Source organism: Cupressus sempervirens, chromosome 9 (genome assembly GCF_028749045.1).
Source record: "Cupressus sempervirens isolate cs-2001-9-10 chromosome 9, ASM2874904v1, whole genome shotgun sequence".
NCBI lineage: Eukaryota > Viridiplantae > Streptophyta > Pinopsida > Cupressales > Cupressaceae > Cupressus > Cupressus sempervirens.
In genome coordinates this window covers 193,183,215-193,191,963 of record NC_143126.1, presented here as the reverse complement: position 1 = coordinate 193,191,963, position 8,749 = coordinate 193,183,215, and positions in this window count along the sequence as shown.

Sequence of the window (8,749 nt, the reverse complement as noted above, 5' to 3'; positions counted from 1 at the left end):
TTGAAAAATTTCACTACAAATTTTGCTTGAAATTGCTCTATTGCTCTGCAATTTGTTTGATCGCAATAATACTTTAAAATTTTTAGTGAAAGATGAATTTGATCTCCTACCTTTTGATAACATTTCATCATTAATGCTTGGTACAAAAGTATCATTATGCATGGTAGGCTATCATCCACTATTTGTTTCGATTGCTCGGTGAATGCTTCATAATTAGGTAACCAAACATGTGTCCTTGCTTGGTAGAGTCCATGACCCAACCTTACTCGGTAGATGAAGTAACTCAGTGATAATTGATGCTGATATTTTTTGATCCCTTTGTATCTTGAATATTTAATTGGATCTTTGCTTCCTTTCAATTTTGGAACTGTTTAGATGTGATCATGATAACGCAGTTCCAGTTCTTGCTTAAGAACTTAATTGGAAATGGTGGAGTCACCCACTTCTTGAGTGACATGACCATCATTGCTTGGACTAGCTTCTTAGGTGGATTTAGGAATCCATTGCTACCTCATTTTCTTTTTTATGTTGTCTACCTTAGCTTTCTTTTCATCTTCAATTCTACCTATATTCATGCAATTTTTAGCTAGATGACCAAGTTTTGTACAGGTGTAACATCTTATGGTGGTATCTCTCTTTCTTGTGTGATGTTTAACATAGTTCATGCCAATGTGTCCATACTCTCCATAGTAATGACATATGCACTAGGTGTTATAATCCCAACCAAATATTGCTTTCACAATTTTCTCTACTAGATTGAATGTCTTGGTTCTATAGTTTGATGCCTTGTGACCTTGTTTCTTGCATTTGTGACATTTGCTTTCAAATTTTGGTTTCTCTTTACACTCATTAGCCTTGTGACCATGCTAATTGCAATTGTAAAATTTAACATTGAATTTTTCTTTACCATTACTCCAACATTTTTTTGATGTATGACCTATCTTACCACAGTGATTGCAAGTAAGTCTTTGATTCCTTTGAGCACCTTGTTTGGAGGATTCACCTTCTTTTTCTTTGTATCCAATTCTTGCTTTACCTTTTTGTCTATAGAGATTTTGCTCCTTTAGTTGATTTAATTGATTCATGTCTGCTTGGGATTTCATCATTCTCTCATTGATTTTCTTTTCAGTGTTTAGGTCATTCTTCAATCTGTCACTGATTTTCTTTTCAGATCTCAGCTCACTTCTTAATCTTTCATTGATTTGTCTTTCTGAATTTAGATCATTCCTTAATCTTTCATTGATCTATCTTTGACTGATTATTTCTTGATTTGCATTTGAGCTTTGATCTACAAGATCTTCATGCTAAATGGATTGGTTCTGGATCTCATTGTTTCTTCCACCCATTTCTTCTTTCATCTTGTTTCTTTGTTCCAAGATTTCACATAGCCTTATTGACTAAATTTCTTGTTCTCTTTTGAGCTTTCTTATTTCTTCTTGCAGGGAACCATTCTTCTCTAAGAGTTCTTTGATTGCATCATTTTGTTCATCTGAACTACTTGAAGGGAAAAGGTCTTCATTCTTTTCTTCAATGTACTAGTGATCATTCATCTAATTTGCAAGTTCCTTCCTTCTTTTTAGAGATTGGGAAATTTTCTCCCTAGCTTTCTTGAGTTGTACAATGGCCATTTCTAGATCTAGCTTTTCATTGTCAATTTCTTTATCATGTCTAAATATCTCCATTGTCCTTGAACTTTTCTCAAGCTATCAAGCTTTATCCTAAGAACCACAAGTTCTCTAATACTAATTGTTGGAAATATTCAAGACTATGCTAGGTTACTGAGAGGGGAGGGGTGAATTAGTAACCTCAAAAACTATACCAAAATTAGATCTTAATTTCAATAATCCAATAACAATTGAATCATTAAATCAAATCTAACAGCATGCATGAGAAACTGAAAACATAAAAATTCATGGCACATGAACACAATGATTTGGTAACCTAGAAACCTTCCAAAAAGAAAGTAAAACTAGGGTGGGGATGATAGCTACAAAACTTCAATACTGTAGCATAAAGTTGGCTGGTTAAGGCTTACAATGATCACATCTAATTATCTACCCTATTAGGAGCAATTAGGACTGCTAGGTCCACCTTGTTAGAGGTTTTACAAATATACAATGAAGTATGCACTCGGTAAAGAGATTTGACAAAAGACTGTTAAGTCTACCTTGTTAGAGGATTTGAACTGGTTCACCTGTTAGAATGAAACAACTAATCTCTGATTTACAAATGATTTTCTAATAGAGATTCTTTGATGTACTAATCACCTTTATGTGATAGATATGATTCTGCTACTCCTTTTGTTGATATGGCCTTACAATATACTTTGCTACTGATTTGCATTCGCATGCATACATACATTCATCTATTTGTTCCTTCATATATATTGGATATGATACAATACATTACATATATATATATATATATCAATCCAATTTACAAAACTATAAAGTCGGCCAATACATAAGTTAGCACCAATATTACAAAGTTGACTTGAATGAAGACACTCGAGTTCTGAAGGCTAACTTGGTAAAGTTCTGATACACAACATTCACTTTTATTACTCGACATTTTCATGCATTTTAGTCCATACTAATCATCTTAGTGTAGTCTCAAACTCAGTCTGCACTGGCAACTTAGTAGATATTGTGTAACTTGGTAGAAACTAAATTACACATTTACCATGTCTATACTCAGTAAACACTAATCATTAAATAGCTTAGTTAACACTATCTTCACTTCACATGAACTACCAACTCATTTTGAACTATGAAGCTTTACATTGCTTCACTTCACTTGGTAACCACTAGGATGCTTTGTAGGAACTATAAAGCTCAATGGCTACTAAATTACATGGAAAACACTATAGACTATTCAATGAGCTCGGTAACCATATAGAATTTGAATAAGTGTTGTCACTAATAACAAACTTGACTTAATTTCAATAGATGGTTGGGAGACTCAACCTCTTAATCATAGGAGGGAAAGGGTTGTGGAAGCCTTAAGAGTCAATGCTAGTTTTGATGGAGAGAAAGGGAGTTGGATTTCTTTAGTTTCTCACTCTCCTCATGTAGGAAGGGAGAATGAATCCTCATAGTAATGGGAGGTGAGTTTGAAGAAAAGGATGGAGAAATGAGATAAGTAGACATGGAGTTGCTTTGAAGAATTGGTTCTTAATCTTCCATAAGATGAGAATGGTAATGGGATGGAAGAATCTTGGATAAAGGATATTTAGATCTCTCTTATTGGAAATTTGGAAGGCTCCTTTAATGAAGAAGAAAGCTATGGGGAGAATTCTAATTATGATGAAAGGGATGGGGAAGGGTTGTTAGAGTTAGAGGAGGATTTTTGGGGCTCTTTGATAATGTTATATGTAAGAAGAGCACTCTATCTCAAATTGAAGGGAAAAAACCAAAAAGTTAAGGTTGGAGAGAGTCAAAAGAGGGGATGAGGGACTATAAATGCTCTAATTTAGGTCATAGGTAGTGCAAGAGGTCAAAGTAATTTAAAATTGTGAAGAGGGTCTGCATCTTTATGGAGGAGATGAAGCTCCTTTCATGGAATGCTAGGGGTTGCAATGCTTCTAAAAAAATTTACTTGATCAAGTGAGACTCAATGTAATGTTTTTTAAAGAAATAAAGATTAAAGTGGAAGATTGGAAAAGGTTTAGAAGAAGGTTTTGTAGATGGAATAGTGAGTGGGTAGGGGCTCTAGGTGCTTCTATGGGATTAGGGGTGCTATGAAAGGTTGAATCATTTTTAGTATTGGAGATGTAACAAAGATTGAATTGGCAATGGATCAAGGTAAAATTGAAGTAATTAGGCACAAAGGTCAATGTGATCAATGTTTATGGACCAATGCAAAACAATAAAAATAATTTATTGTGGGAAATTGTGATAGGATTTTTGGAGGTTTTGTAGGATGAAATGGTTGTTCTTGGAGGATATTTTAATTCTATTCTTTATCTAGAAGAGAAGAGAGGGGGAAGGGATGGATGTCTACAAGTTAAGAGGATTGTTCAACTTTTGTCACAAGGAATGGGCTAGTGGATATTCCCTTTAAAAAGGGGGAGTTCACCTAGATAAATAGGAGATTAGGGTTTGTCAATATTATGGAATAACTAGATAGATTTTTGGTTGTTGGTGATTGGACTAGTGTTAACTGGATGGTGGAAGATTAAATTCTTCCTATTCATGGTTTTGATTATTAGTTTGTGGTGACTGATCAGGAAAGCACTATACATACTTCATAAATTCTTTGGGGTTAGGTATTTTGATTAAGTTGTGATGCAAAATTAGTTCTTGCAGTGGTATTGAACTATAAGGGATTACAAATTGTAATCACTAGATCATAATAATATTAGACTTGTTGTTTGGCGGATGTAGCCCAAGGATTGGGTGAACCATGTTAAATCTTGGTGCCTTGTGTTCTTTTCTATGTTATCTATTATTTTATATTATTGGTTATATTTGCATGTAATTATTATTTCTTTTTGTGGTTTAATCCTAACAAGTGGTATCAGAGCGAGATTTTTTTTTTAGTTATTCTTTGTAAGAAAGTCTCATGGTTGAGTGGGAACGATGACAGACAAGGGTAAGCTAAGGGTTGATAGGTTTAATGGGCAGAACTTCCAATTATGGAAGATGCAAATGGAAGACTATCTTTATCATAAGGATTTATGGAAGCCGTTAGAAGGCAAAGCCAAGAATCAGGGATCTATATCAAATGATGAATGGGATTTTTTGGATAGAAAGGCACTTGGAAGAATTTGATTATGCTTGGCACCATCAGTGGCATTTAATATTACAAAAGTGAAGACAATAGAAAAGTTGATGAAAACCCTTGCGACACTGTATGAAAAGCCCCCTACTTCAAAAAAGGCATTTCTCATGAAGCATTTATTTAATATGAAAATGGTAGAAGGTGGATTTGTTGTAGATCATTTAAATGAGTTTAATACTATTACTAGTCAGTTATCTTCTATGGGTATCAAATTTGAAGAAGAAATTAGGGCTCTCTTGATTTTGTGTTCTTTGCCTAAAAGCTGGAATGGCTTGGCAATGGTTGTGAGTAATTATGTTCCTGGATCTAGTACCCTAAAATATGATGATGTGATTGGTGTTATTTTGAGTGAGGAAACTCATAAGAAATCATCAAGTGGATCTACATCAGGAAGTTCTTTGAATGCATAAAGCAGGGGTATAACGACTGAGAGAGGAAGTAATTCTAGAAATCATGAGAAATCAAGAGGAAATTCAAAGGGGAGGAGGTCTCAATTGAGAGGACTGAACAACTACTGGTACTATGGGAAACTAGGTCATAAAAATAAAGATTGCTAGAATCGAAAGAAAATTGAAGGAGATAAACCAAATAGAGACAAGGAGGAAAATGTGGTAAGTAAAAAATCCAAAGAGGATGCTTTTATTCTGTCTTTAGAAAGTGTTGATGATTCATGAGTTTTAGATTCTAGTGCTTCATTTCATGCTAGACCTCATAGAGGTTATTTCATTGATTATGTCTAAGGGGATTTTGGGCTTGTTTATTTAGGGGATAATGAACCCTGTTAGATTTTTGGAAAGGGAAAAATTAAGATTAAGTTTTAGAATGGGAATCATTGGCTACTACATGAGGTAAGACATGTTTCAAAGCTAAGTAGGAATTTAATTTCAGTAGGGCAACTCGGTGATGAGGGTTGTGTAGTTACTTTTAATGATAAAAATTGGAAGGTTACAAAAGGTTCCCTTGTAGTAGCAAAAGGTGTGAAAGTAGACACCTTATATCTTTGTACAAGTCATATTGTTCCTTCTACTTTAATTCCTTAGACATAAATTTGATGTATTTCAAACTTTTAAGAAATGGAAATGCTTGGTTGAAAATGAGACTAGTAAGAAATAAAAATGTCTTAGATCTAATAATGGTGGTGAGTATTGTAGTCATGAATTTGAAGATTATTGCTCCACTAATGGTATTTGTAGATAGAAAACTATTCCAAGGACTCCATAGGAAAATGGAGTGGTTGAATGCATGAATAAGACTATAATGGAGGACTCTAATAGACTATAATGAGGTTGCATGCTTGGTTTCCCTTACACATGTGGGTGGAAGCTATTAATACTAATGTATATTTGATTAATAGAGGTCCCTCTACTCCTTTGGGTTGTGGTATTCTAGAAGAAGCATGGACTGGTAAGAAGGTGAGTTATTCTTTTCTCAAAACCTTTGGTTGTGAAGCATTTGCTCACATAGATTCTAAAAATAGAACCAAGCTAGAAGCCAAGTCAAAGAAATGTGTATTTTTTGGATATGGCATAAATGAATTTGGTTATAGGCTTTGGGATTTTGAAAATCATAAAATTTTAAGAAGTAGGGATGTCATATTCAATGATAAAGTGTTATACAAAGATCTGTTGCAGCAACATGAGAAGAAAGAAGATGATTATGTAGTGTTGGATGATACTCCAAAATTGATGTTCCAACCATTCCTCATCCTGATGTGCAACAACTGCAACAAAAAATACCACACACACCATTAAATGTTAGATAGTCAACAAGGAAAATTAGACCTCCAAAAAGATTCCCTCCCTTTTTGTATTCAATTTTACTTACTGATGCTGGTGAACCTAAATGTTATGATGAAGTTGTGTAGGTGGATACTAAGATTCAGCGGGAGTCTACAATGAAAGATGAAATGGACTCTTTATTGAAGAATAAGACGTGATATTTATGCAAGTTTCTTGCAAGTAAAAGAGCTTTACAGAATAAGTGGATTTACAGGTTGAAAGAAGAGGAAGGAGGTAAGAAAAGATTTAAAGATAGGTTAGTTGTGAAAGGATTTGCACAGAAAAAGGGCATTGATTTTGATGAGATCTTTTCTCTTGTTGTTAGGATGACTTCTATCCATACTGTTTTGAGTCTTATGGCTACTAAAGATTTGAATTTAGAGAAAATTGATGTTAAAAAAACCTTTCTTCATTGATTTGGATGAAGAGATATATATGGCTCAGCCACAGGGATTCGTGGTCAAAGGTAAGGAGAACTTAGTGTGCAAAGTGAATAAAAGTTTATATTTCTTAAAGCAAGCACCTTGGAAATGGTATCTGAAATTTGATAGTATTGTGCATGAGCATGGATATTGTAGGTGTCATTCAGATCATTGTGTTTATTTTAAGAGGTTGGATGATGATAGCTACATTATTTTTTTTTTTATGTTGATGATATGCTTGTAGCTAGGTCTAACATGGATCATATTAAGGGGCTGAAATGATAGTTAGCACATGAATTTTTTATGAAGGATTTGGGGGTAGCAAAAAAAATCCTTGCTATGAAGATTTGTAGAGATAGGAAAAATAGAAAATTAATGTTATCTCAGGCTGATTATGTTGAGAAGGTGTTGCAATGTTTCTCTATGGAGAATGCTAAAGCCATCAACACAACTTTGTTGGAATTAACAAATGGGAAGATTTACTTCTAAGAGGGGGGGGGGAGTGAATCAGAAGTAACTAACTTTAACCCTTTTAAATTATTTTAACTAAAACCATTCACATGCATCCAATCTATCTAATGAACTTGAAAGTAGAGACATGCATGAAAACAGACAACACACAAATTTGGTAAACCAGAAACCCTCCAAAATGAGAAGGTAAAATTGGGGTGGGGATGACACCCACAAAATATTACTACAACAATGTGTAGTTGTTCAAGGTTAAAATGCTTGACCACTTCCAATGGTCTGCCTTTTGAAAGCCCTATCTTGTTAAAGACTTTTACACTCTGTCAAATGTGACTTGGTTAGAGGATTTCACTACCTTGCTAAAAGTAGGCCTGGTTAAAGGAATTTTGTACAATCACTTGGAATGCCACCCCATTAAAGGATTTAAAAATGGCTGCTAGGCCAACTTAAGTCCATAGGATTTCCATTATCTAATACAATTGCTAGAGAGTATTAGAAAGTCTTTGACCTAATAACTTTGCAATCTTCAATTGCTAATTCTAGATCCTTATTTTGCTTTGACTGACTTGATCCTTGCTTGGTCTGATATGTTACTCTTTGATATTTTGATACTCTAATCTTGATCAACTGAATACTGCAATGTTTCTATGTTCTTCTAAGTCTTTTCACACTTCCCTCTAAATTTCTCTATAGTTTACCCATACACTTAATTCATCCACACATGCAATGGGGTTTCATTCTCCTTTTAAAGATTTCAAAGACTTAGGGTTAGGTATGAATCTACAATCCATATTCATTCTTCATTTTCCACTCAATTCATGCACTTTTCTTATTGGTTGCATGCTGATTGCATAGGTAATGTAAAATATTTTTTCTTATCTTTAATATCCTTTGAGATTCTTCTATGTCGGCTCAAAAATTGTTTACATAGGTGTTTGTGCGATTACAAACAAGTATGTCCAATTTGTGTTATTTGACACTTGTTACCTCTAATGCTTGGCACTTGATCATTTCGTTACTCGACTCTTGTTGTAGTTCTATCTAGCTTGACATTTGAACTTACTCGACATCAACTATTTACTTGGCATCAACTGATTCACTCAGCTCCTATAATATTTTTTTCTCTCTCAAAGTCTATAGTGACTTGACACCTATACTTTGCTCGGTAGTTGAAGTCCACTCAACATCTATACATATTTTACTCGGCATATTTTACTAGCTTGGCATGAACTTAGTAAACATCTTAAGTGTATTGACACGAAATACTCAAAACCAATCTTAGATTCAACAATCTTCCCC